Source organism: Lactuca serriola, chromosome 8 (assembly GCF_051521515.1).
Source record: "Lactuca serriola cultivar US96UC23 chromosome 8, Lser_US96UC23_V15, whole genome shotgun sequence".
Classification (NCBI taxonomy): domain Eukaryota; kingdom Viridiplantae; phylum Streptophyta; class Magnoliopsida; order Asterales; family Asteraceae; genus Lactuca; species Lactuca serriola.
Genome location: NC_136415.1, coordinates 133,469,003 through 133,480,570, shown reverse-complemented (window position 1 = coordinate 133,480,570; position 11,568 = coordinate 133,469,003).

Below are 11,568 nucleotides of genomic sequence, written 5' to 3'. Positions count from 1 at the left end.
AAACTTCGATAAATCATAACTTCCTCATACGAAGTCAGATTTGGGCGTTCTATATATATATATATATATATATATATATATATATATATATATATATATATATATATATATATATATATATATATATATATTCGGAAACCTCGTTTCAACTACTACAACATTATTCAAAGATATTAAGTTTATTTTACACTTAAATTTTGACGCTTATTTTTATTCTTAATTAATCACACCACATAATTAAGCAATTAAGCACAAAACACACAATACTCAAATAATACAATCTTATTATTTCAAAACGGGTTACAAAGGTTAACCTAGACTATTACATTGCTAAAAATGGCAAGCCCGGAAACACAGGCGTTACAATTCTCTCCACCTTACAATTCTCTCGACCTATGGGCCTCCTCCATTAAAATACGTCGGGCTCCACCCATATCCGTCCATGGATGGTCATAAGCCCCTGACTATCGTTCTCAAACTCAAAAATCTGCCCGATCACCCGCTCTCTTGTACGGTTCTCTAGTCTCATGGCCACCGCTAGGGCCTCTCGGATGGTATCTAAGACTAGAGTCATCACCGTTATCCTCATACCCATGTCTCGAATCGGAGCACTCACTGCTCTACGACTCAGGGCATCGGCTACCACATTAGCCGTGCCAGGATGATACAAAATCTCATAGTTATAGTCTTTCACTACATCCAACAATCTCCTGTATCTCATATTCAGGTTGGGTTGATCCATAAGGTGTGTCAAGCTCTTATGGCCCGTGGATATGGTACATCGGACACCATAAAGATAATGGCACCAAATCTTGAGGGCGAATACCACTACCCCCAGCTCCAAATCATGGGTGAGATATCTCGTCTCATGAGGCTTCAACTGCCTCTACACATATGCTATCACGTGCCCTCTCTGCATCCACACGTCACCCATTCCTGATATGGATGCATCACAGTAGACTATGAAGTCCTCTACTCCCTTAGGAAGGGCTAACACTGGAGCTTCGCACAATCTTTGGTGAAGAGTCTCGAATGATGCCTGTTGCTCAGGCCCCTAAGTAAAGATAACACCCTTCCTGGTCAATTTGGTGAGAGGAATAACAATCTTGGATAAATCTATGATAAAACTCCGATTGTAGCCTACAAAACCCAGAAAACTCCTAATCTCGGATGGGGACCTCGACACCTCCCACTGAATAACTGCATCAATCTAGGCCGGTTCGACCAAAATCCAATTCTGGTTAACGAGGTGTCCCAAAAACTGGACCTCTCTTAACCAGAAATCACACTTGGAGAATTAGGCATAAAGCCTCTCCATCCTCAACACCCTAAGAATCTCCCAAAGATGCTCCTCGTGTTGTTCCCTAGACCTCGAGTACACCAAAATATCATCGATTAACACGATCACTGACCGATCCAACATGGGCCTACATACCCGGTTCATGAGGTCTATGAACGCTGGTGGTACATTGGTGAGCCCGAAAGGCATCACCACAAACTCGTAATGCCCATAACGAGTCCGAAAGGCCGTCATCTAGATATCCTCCTCGTAGACCCTCATCTGATGATACCCAGATCTCAAATAAATCATGGAAAAGTAAGATGCTCCCTACAACTGATCAGACAAATCGCCGATCCTCGGTAGTGGATTATGGTATTGGATTAGGTGTTTAGGCCCATAACTATAATTGGTATGTACTTGACCCGATAGTAGCATGGTCCTTTTGGGATGCCTTCACCAGAGCAATTTGATAGGATGGGCTTTTGAGAAAGAGGTTATTAGTGAGTTATTAATATATTATAAGTATAATATATTATTTGAGAAATTATATTATATAATTAGTATTGATCTAGAATTAATTTGTAATTAATTTAGTGATCAAAAGAGACTGATTAAATTTATGGGGACTGATTAAGTAATTCAGTGATACTTATAGTATAGGCTAATGATCCATGGTTGATTAGGGATGGGCGAAACCTATATGATAGTTCACAAAGGTTTAACCCATAAGGCCTAATAAATATGAAGGGTCATGGTGAATTAGGGTTTGCATGGATAAAACCCTAGTCTTTGCCACACTATAAAAGCAACCCCTTAACCCCTAAAATCGGTGCAATGCATTCTAAGAAGAGCCATAACCGATTTTGTGCTATCTAGCCTCTTTCACATAAGCCTCCTCTTGCATTTGGTGTTTTTGAGACATTAGAGGCATCACACTTGAGGTGCTAAAGCTTTCAAAGGCTAAGAACTACAAGCTAAACTAAGAGGTATTCATCTAACTTTGTTTTTATGTTATATATCCTCAATTGTATGCTAGTTAGGATGTATGCTTTGGAAAATTGAAATTGCATGTATAGTTAAAGAAAAATTAGATCCAAATCATCTAGGGTTGCATGTGCACCATAGGAGTGTTATAGTGCTCAAAACCGAACAAATGCTTCTTGACCGGCAACTTGTTCAACTCCCAGTAGTGGATGCACATCCAGTGTGAACTATCTTTTTTCTTGAAAAAACAGATCGGCGCTACTGACGGCGAGCTACTCGGTCTAATGAAACCCTTCCCAAACTGCTCTTGGAGCTGCAAGGATAACTCCTGCATCTCGGGCGGTGCAAGGCGATATGGTGCCTTGGCAATAGGCACCGCCCCCGGAATCAGATCGATCCAGAACTCCACCTGTCTCTCAGGAGGCACTCCCAACAATTCCTTGGGGAAAACATCTGGGGAACTCACATACTACTGGAACATCGTAAACATAAATCGGTCTTTCAGTGACAACCTGCGTATCCATTACATATGCTTAAAAGCCCATGCATCCCTGCTCTAGACTTTGCCTTGCCCTGGCGGCAGAACAGAAAGTTGATCCCGATCTAGTTCCCTCGATATAGATAGTAAGTACCCCCCACTAGGGTCTTGTATTGTCACCATCTGACGCTCGATGTCAATCTCGACTCCAAACTGGCTCAACCAATCCATGCCTACTATGACACAAACATCTCACATCGCTATCGGCACTAGATCTATTAGAAACCTAACACCGAAAAATCTCTAAAACACATCCCCGAAATACATCAGTGGAAAAACCACATGCTCATCGGCTATAAAGACCCTTAACGGTCAACTCAAAGCCTTGCGTCTAACACAAATGCGGCGACTAACAGATAAAGACACGAAGGATTGACTCGCACCCGAGTCAATAACACCAAGGCATGCACAAAATTCACAAGAAAAGTACCTATATGAAACACATTATAAGCATAAACAAATCTCAAAATAACATGAATAAGGGGATACGTACCAGCAACAATGTCAGGTGCTGCATGGACCTCCTCCGCAGTCAGCTGGAAGGCTCTCTCACAAGCTATTGGAGCCTAGAACTTCCCCAGCTGACCATCAGTAACGGACAAAGCAACAGGAGCAGAAGCTTGGGCTGATCCTTGAGTGAGCTGAGGATATTTGGCCTTTTGGTGGCCAATCTGATTGCAATGAAAGCAAACTAAAAATCCCTTGGGGAAATCCTTCGCCATATACCCCTCCTTGTTGCATTTGTTGCAAATCCCTGCTCAGCAAGATCCCTCATGACTCTTGCCGCACTTGCCATAAGTGTGGTTCTTCTGTCCTCCTACTCTCATATCAGCGGGCTTAGCCCGCTTGGCCGTCGGCTGCGACAACACTGGTCTCCTGTCTCTACCCTGAGACTCTCCCTCCTCTCTAGTGTGAATCTACAACTTAATCTCCCTCCTCCTGGCATTAGTCTGTAGCTAAGACAATGTCCGATATCATGAGTTCGCCACGAACTCCCAAATATCTCGCCTCTAAATGCTCAAGTATCGGCTCACATGTGCCTGCTCCGTAGACACGTTCTCAGGGCAGAAGAATGCCCTCTCATGAAACATCCCCATAATCTCTGTCATTTTTTCGGTCTTCTGCTTAAGAGACAAAAACTCTTGGGCCAATCATTCCCTCTCCACCTGGGGAACATACTCATCTCGAAATAACTGGGCGAACCTCTCCCAAGTCACTGCTGCATGGTCTGTAGGAGAGTAAACCATCGTCAAAAACCACCACCAGTCCTTCGCTCCCAAGCGAAGCTGGTTCAGTGCAAATCGGACCTTCAGTTCATCAGGGCATGAACAAGTATAGAAACATCTCTCGATATTAGAAATCCATGTCATAGCAGAAATCGTGTTGTTGAACTCTCGAAGCAACAACGAATCACTCCCTGTGGCCTCGTAGGTGCGGGAGTGGCAGCCTCTGTGACAGCAGCATAATGCTCGTCAAAAGTGTCAATCATCATGGTCTTAATAGACCCGAACATCTCTGTAATGGCGTCTCTGATAGCTGAGGTCACCCCTTCAGTAATGATCCTGCGGATCTCCTTGTCACTGGTACTCCCCCCTAGGGGGGGGGTTGCTGCGGGTAATCACCATAGTCTCTCTGAAACACGAACACATAAATCATAAAGTACTATCTAACGCGAACACACAATTACCCACCCCTACATGCTGCTTAGTATCCTAAGGTTAGTACTTGGGTCGCGTACAGTTCCGGTGCTTTCAGTAGTACGGGCCTAATACTACCTTCCACACCAACTCGTAGTTGTCCCAAGTCCTCATCCTAGGATCCTAATTCACAAGGAATCTATACCTCAAGGATATCAAACTACTCTCTCAGTAGATTCCTCAAAAGAAAATCTAGGTATCCCTCCTTGATTACTCTTTGACTCAAAATTATCTCTCAAAGATTTCCTGCCATGTACCCCTACTAAGCACACATAGAGAGCAAGTAGCAGATAATGTCAATCAATAGCATCCTCCTAGGCTAAGGCATCATGAATCAGGAAACTCTAGCTCTAAATTCCTGAAATACCTAGCATACGATCTAGCATGTAGCTCTAATATCTCATAATTGTCTCGTCTCATAATATAAACAAGTAAGGGTATTTTGGGAAATCACTGTTCGGGCTCTGGCTGATTGTACACACTGCTTCATCTCGTTTCCTCTTAAAATCTTTTGCTCGTTTAGGAAATCAATTCTTTCTAGAAAAATTTCTTCAAATCCTCTGTTTGAGTCCAGACATATCCGAGGGTACATTAAAATCCCTCAAACTAAGGCTCTGATACTAACTTGTAACACACTAAATTTTCAAATAAAATTTTCATTTTTAATTCCACACAAAACACAATTTAAGATCTCTCATACTCGATTTATAAATGTTTCAAACACATGACATGAAAATTTTTTGTAAAATATCCTAGAATCCCCAAAACACAAATCAACCAGCTAGTGTGTACAATCATGCCGACGCCTTCCCGCGATCCTGAGATGTACCTGAAAAAAATATCACACAAAAATGTAAGCACGAACCTTAGTGAGTTCCCAAAAGATATCACACACAGATAATTAGCCTCTCATGGCTATATCTCAATACAGACCCTCCGGTCATGTGTCTTAGTGAAGACCCTGCGGTCTCACGGCTCGGGTTGGACCCTCCAGTCTTGTTTCTCAGTGAAGACCCTCCAGTCTCACGACTCAGTTTGGACCCTCTGTTCCTATCTCAATAAATGCACAAAATAATATACAACATAAATCACAAAGACATAATGCCTACTATCACATATCTTAGTATAAGCACATGAGACCCTCCGGTCAGTAACACAAATAAGACCCTCCGGTCGCAAAATAATTACCACTCATGTAAGTATAGTGAGAAGACTCACCTCGTAATTAAATCAAGTATGTATCGCACTCAAACTGTCGGTCTAGACTCCGCCTACATATATCACAATCATCTCTAATTAACAATTTATATTAACAACTCCAAGGATGTTAAGCTAAATCCTCTACTAAATCTTAGAAAGGGTGAGAGACCATTTTACCCCTCCATGGTCTCCAAAGCCCACAACTTGACCAAACCCTAAAAAGTCAACGAAAGTCAACACTCAAGTCAACAATCCTTGTTGACTCAACTCGTCGAGTTCCTTCTATTCTCAGAAAATCGGGAAAATTCGAGTCAACTCGCCACGTTTTCTCACCAACTTGTCGAGTTTGAATAGTGTCCTAAATATCGAGGAAAACCCTAACCAACTCGTCAAGTTGGTTAATCAACTCGTCGAGTTCCTTCAGCCTTTTCTCTCATTCAGATGCTTTTTAATGAAACTAAGGCCCCAAAATCTAGATCTAGCCTTCTAGGTATGAGATACCACGTAAAGCAGCAAGCTTTATGTCCAGGCATGGCATTTGGGGGCTAAAATTGCCAAAACAAGGCTCAACAAGGGTTTTAAGGCACGAAGATTAGCCAAGGCTTGATAAAGCTTGAGTCCTTAGGCCTAAAATGCCTAGTATTATCCATATCTGAAGTGTTAGTTTCCATACATGCTCAAAACCAATAATGACTCAAGAAGAAGCTATAAATGGCCATAAACTCTCTAATGGAGAGATATAAAAAACAAGTGATCAAGGTAATGGCTTTTTACCTTCAAACGGCTGCTACAACTGAATGTATGTCGAATTTATAGGCTCCTTGTTCCAAGCTCTTCACTCTTCAAGGAATGCACCAAAACACACACTTAGCCTTTCACACTCTCAAAATGGAAGGCAACTCGATTAGAGTTTGTCTTTGGGTGATAAGGCGATGAGGGAGGCGGGGTAGGACTTAAGGTCCTTTAAATAGGGTGCAAACCTGAGAATTTAGGGTTTTCATACTCAGCTCCAACTCGTCGATTTGAGTCCACCAACTCGTCGAGTTGGTTCTAAAGTCACGCGGCCAATCTTAGTCTCCACTCGACGAGTTGCAACCTCCAAATCGTCGAGTTGCCCTATCAATATAAATATCAAACAATTTAAATATATACATGGGAGTCAGGATGTTGCAGAAAAGGATGCTGAATCTCGATTTAAAAGCCAAAATTGCTATTGGAAACTCACTTCCTTTTTCTGTCTATCGCTCTGTCCAAAACTGCTCAACTTCTCAAGAGATGATGTTCATTCTATCATCTGCTTTGAAAAGGAAAACTCTTCAGACGATGAAGTTGAGTGTCTCATGGCTCAGACCATTGAATATCACGCTGACACTTCACATGATAGTGTTGGGATCCTTAACATTGATTCTCCTCACACTGTTGATAACCTCAAGTCAGAATGGGATGATGCATTAGCATATTAGGTAAAAAATCATGTTAATCTTTCTTTTCATGATAATATCGAAAAAAATGACATGATCGATCTCTTACATTTCAATTTATTGATCTCAAATAAAGAAAACATTTTATCTCTGTCTTGAGCTAAAGATTCTCAAAGAAAAACTCTTCTCTATAGAAAAACCTCTTTCTATTTTAAAAAAGGAAAACACTTGTATCTCGCTTACCAATAATTTTCTTCACATTCAAAAAATGGTTGTTGATAATGCTAATCACACTCAACTTATTTTGAATTTCTGGCATCCTCTCACTTTAATGTCACAAGAATCATTAATGCTTAGATTCCAAATCAGTGTAAGAAAATTCTTGGAGGTGATATAGAAGGTGTTGTATATTTAACCAAAGTCGAAACTAAACAAACCTTTTATAAAGCTGACTACTTAAAAGAAGACTTTGAAAGTAGATTTATGAGTTCTCACTTTATAAATCAAACCCTAATCAATACTAACTGTTTTACTAATTCTAACGGCATTACTAAATATGTTATTAAATTGTCTGCTCTTGATCCTTCTCTCCAACCTTCACATCGTGAGTATGTTCTTCCCTCCATTAAGACTTTGATAATGCTTCCTATATGTAATGGTGAAGTTCTATCTGTAAGCAGAATTCTAAGCATGTTTCCTTTGTGCTCAATTAGCAATTCTAAGCCTGAAGATCATTCAAATCCTTCTACCCCTGATAACTCTTCCAAGGATCATTAGTCTCATGACAAGGTTGTATATAGGCATACCATTGATAAAACTCATTCTTCTAAAGAAAAATTAAGAACTCTTAAATCTTCAGATTCATAAAAGAATTCAAAATCTAATGTTAAATGAAAGAATTTGGGAATTAAAGTTTGTTATCGATGTGGTGATGCCTCTCACAAAGTCACCGAGTGCTTTTTTGAAAAGAACACTGTTCATGCTGATAATATCATGATTTGAAATGATAAGTAGATCAAAAAGGGAAACTTATCGAATTGTCTACCTAATTATTGTTATAACATCTTTTCTTAGTGAACCTTTGCAAATAAGTCAGTGTATATTTTTTTATACTTACTGTACATCTTAGTTTCAGGGTAAAGAGCATATTTGGTATTTAGAGAGCGGTTGTTCAAGACATATGACAAGATTCAAATCTTTCCTAGAAGATTTCATAAAGAAGGATGGTCCATCAGTTACATATGGCTATAATCGGATGGGAACTACAAAGGGATTATGGAACCATTAAGTGCAATTATGTCATTTTCAAGAATGTCTATTGTGTGAAAGGTCTTCAGTATAATCTCATCTCTATCATTCACCTGTGTGATGTTGGCTATGAAGTTCTCTTTAACAAGAAAGAAGGAAAATTTATTGATCAAAAGAGCATCACTATCCTTACTGCAAATCGACAAAACGACATCTATGTTCTGGATATGTTTTCTGCTGACAAGTCTCATTGTCGTTGCTTCTTCTCTCATGCTCAGTATCATCTAAATTGGTTATGGCACAAAAGGTTTTCGCATCTGAATTTCAAGAACATCTCAAGGATTGTAGGGTATCAACTTGTGAGAGGAATTCCTAAGATGCAATTTGTCAAGGATAAAGTGTGCTCAACGTGTGAAAAATGAAAGAAAACCAAGTCTTCATTCAAACTAAAGTCTTGTTATTCAATCATCAAACCTCTTCATCTCCTTCATATGGACCTTTTTGGACCAGTTCCAATTAAGTCAAGAGTAGGGAAGAAATATACTCTTGTCATCGTAGATGAATATTCGAGGTTTACGCGGGTAGTCTTTTAAAGAAAAAAGTCTCTTGCCGCTGATGAAATCATTGCTCTCATTAAGCAAAGGGAAGTCCTCTATGATCACAAAGTAAAGCAATTACGTAGTGATCATGGAACTGAATTCAGTAACTCTTCTCTGGAAGATTTTTGCTCTGTCTCAGGAATCTCTCAGAACTTTTCGACAATTATAACTCACCAACAAAATGGTATTGCGGAAAGAAGAAACAAAACTCTCATTGAAGCTGGAAGAACTATGGTTGTTGAAGCTGGTCTTTCATTTTCATTTTGGGTTGAAGTCGTCAATACAACATATCATACCAAAACCGGTCTATTATTGTCAAACTTCATGAGGAAACTGCTTATGAGCTATTGAAAGGAAGAAAACCATCCATTTCTTATTTTCATGTGTTTGGATGTGTTTGTTACATCTTGAATCAAAGAGATCAATGTTGAAAGTTTGAGTCTAAAGCTTATGAGGGAGTGTTTCTAGGATACTCCAATATATCCAAAGCTTACAGAGTATTTAATATTTCAAGGCAAATTATTGAAGAAACAATTCTTGTCACTTTTGATGAGGACTCATTCATTCATGATCGAGTTGATCACCCCTCGTCTATTCTGAATGAACTTTCTTATAGTCTATCAGACCCCGTTCCTGAGCTCTTATCAAATGATGTTGATCCCATTGTTCCCAATGTTGATCAATTAATCAGTTCTCAGCCTATCTCTGAAGATTAACCTGTTTTTTTTACGGAGAAGATGATTTATCAAATCAGGAAGTTTCTGCCCATAGCAATAAAAATGAAATTTCTAATCCTAGAATCCTTCGAGATCATCCTGAATCTCATATCATTGGATATATAAATTCTAGAATTCTCACTCGCAGCAGATTCAGTAACAACTTTTTCATGTTTGTAAATTTCGTTTCAATGATCGAACCAAAGATTATTGTTGATGCCTTGAAAGAAGGTGACTGGATTAAGGCCATGTAGGATGAGCTTAATGAATTCGAACATCTTCGTGTGTGGAATCTTGTTCCTAAACCTCAAGGAAAGATTGTCATTTGCACTCACTAGGTTTTCAGGAACAAAATGGATGAAGATGGAATCTTCATAAGAAACAAAGCTAGGCTTGTATGTCAAGGGTTCTGTCAGCTTGTAGGGTTAGACTATGATGACACATTTGCTCTAGTTGCAAGACTTGAAGCAATTTGTCTATCTCTGGCTTTTGCTTCTTTTAAAAACTTTATAGTCTACCAAATTGCTGTCAAGACTTGTTAGAACCTGAAAGTGAACCTCTAGCAATCTCAGTCACCTTTGAAAATTCGAAGTTAGTCAGAATTCCGAAATGAATAAGTTGGTGTACGGACTTGAAGCCTTGCTCCGGAAAGGAAGATATCAGGAAGAGAAGATTGATGTTTATGTTCCGAACCATATGAAGGCATTCCAGAATGGATGTTATGTCCGGAATGTTTACTTGTCTAAATCAATGTTTTGTCCATATGTATTTATTGTATTTTTCTTTTATCTTGATTTAACTTGTCATGGGACTCAGTCTCTTTTGTCAAAGACGGATATTAAAAGCGTCAGATGTAACACTTTTATCTAGTCCTATGTTTTTTAAGTGGTTAGTACAATGTAATATGTTCTTCTATTTATAGGAACTTTCAATGTTAAATCAACGACGGATGATTTCAAATATATCTAGCAATATTCCAGTTTACTTCACTTACTCTCTCAAACATTCTTCTTGTTCTTCATTTATTATCTTTACCTTGATCACCATCTTCACTCTTCATTAATATCTTGAATACTTTGTTGATTGCATTAACTCAGACTTGACTGGTCTTTCCAGTCTTGACTAGAACATTCCCTAGTAAGCAGACATTGATCTTAAGCATTAACTCAATGTTTGAGTTTTGAAACCTTGTCGCTGCACATCAGATCGTCCTTGTTCTCATAATTGGTATCAGAGCTTGAGTGGTTGTCCTTTCAATCCATAAGACCGGATTATAGTTGGTTTGAAATTACCTTGGTATTTCAACCATTTTTGTGTTCAGGATAAAAGTTCTTTTATATACCACTTTTGCTTAAAGATATCTTAACTTCAATGGCTGCTTCTAATCGTCAACAAATGTATTCAATACAAATAGCAAATAGTGTGGGTTGCCCTACTCATGCCCCACTACTAGTTGTTGAAGAATATGATTATTGGAAAGTCGGAATGGAAAGATTTTTTACTTGCTAAGGAGAAAGGAGAAGCTATTTGGAGATCTTTCAAAGAAGGTCCTCATGTTCCACTTAGAACAACAGTTATAGATGTTGCTACTCAACTCACGGGCCAAGATGAACAACACCCAGCTCCTCTCACTGCTGACGATCTTGAAAAGCTACATGTTGATCAAGTGGCATCCTCAGAAATGGTGTTTGGTGTTCCACCATCTCTTTTTGAATGCATCAAGCTGTGTAAATCTGCCAAAGAGATTAGGGACACTCTTAAAGACTTGATCGAAGGTTCTGAAAATATGAAATAAAAGTGTCTGACATCTGTTGTAAACGAGTTTGACACCTTTACAACAACTCCTGGTGAATTAGGTGCCTCAGCCTCCAACTGATACCGAA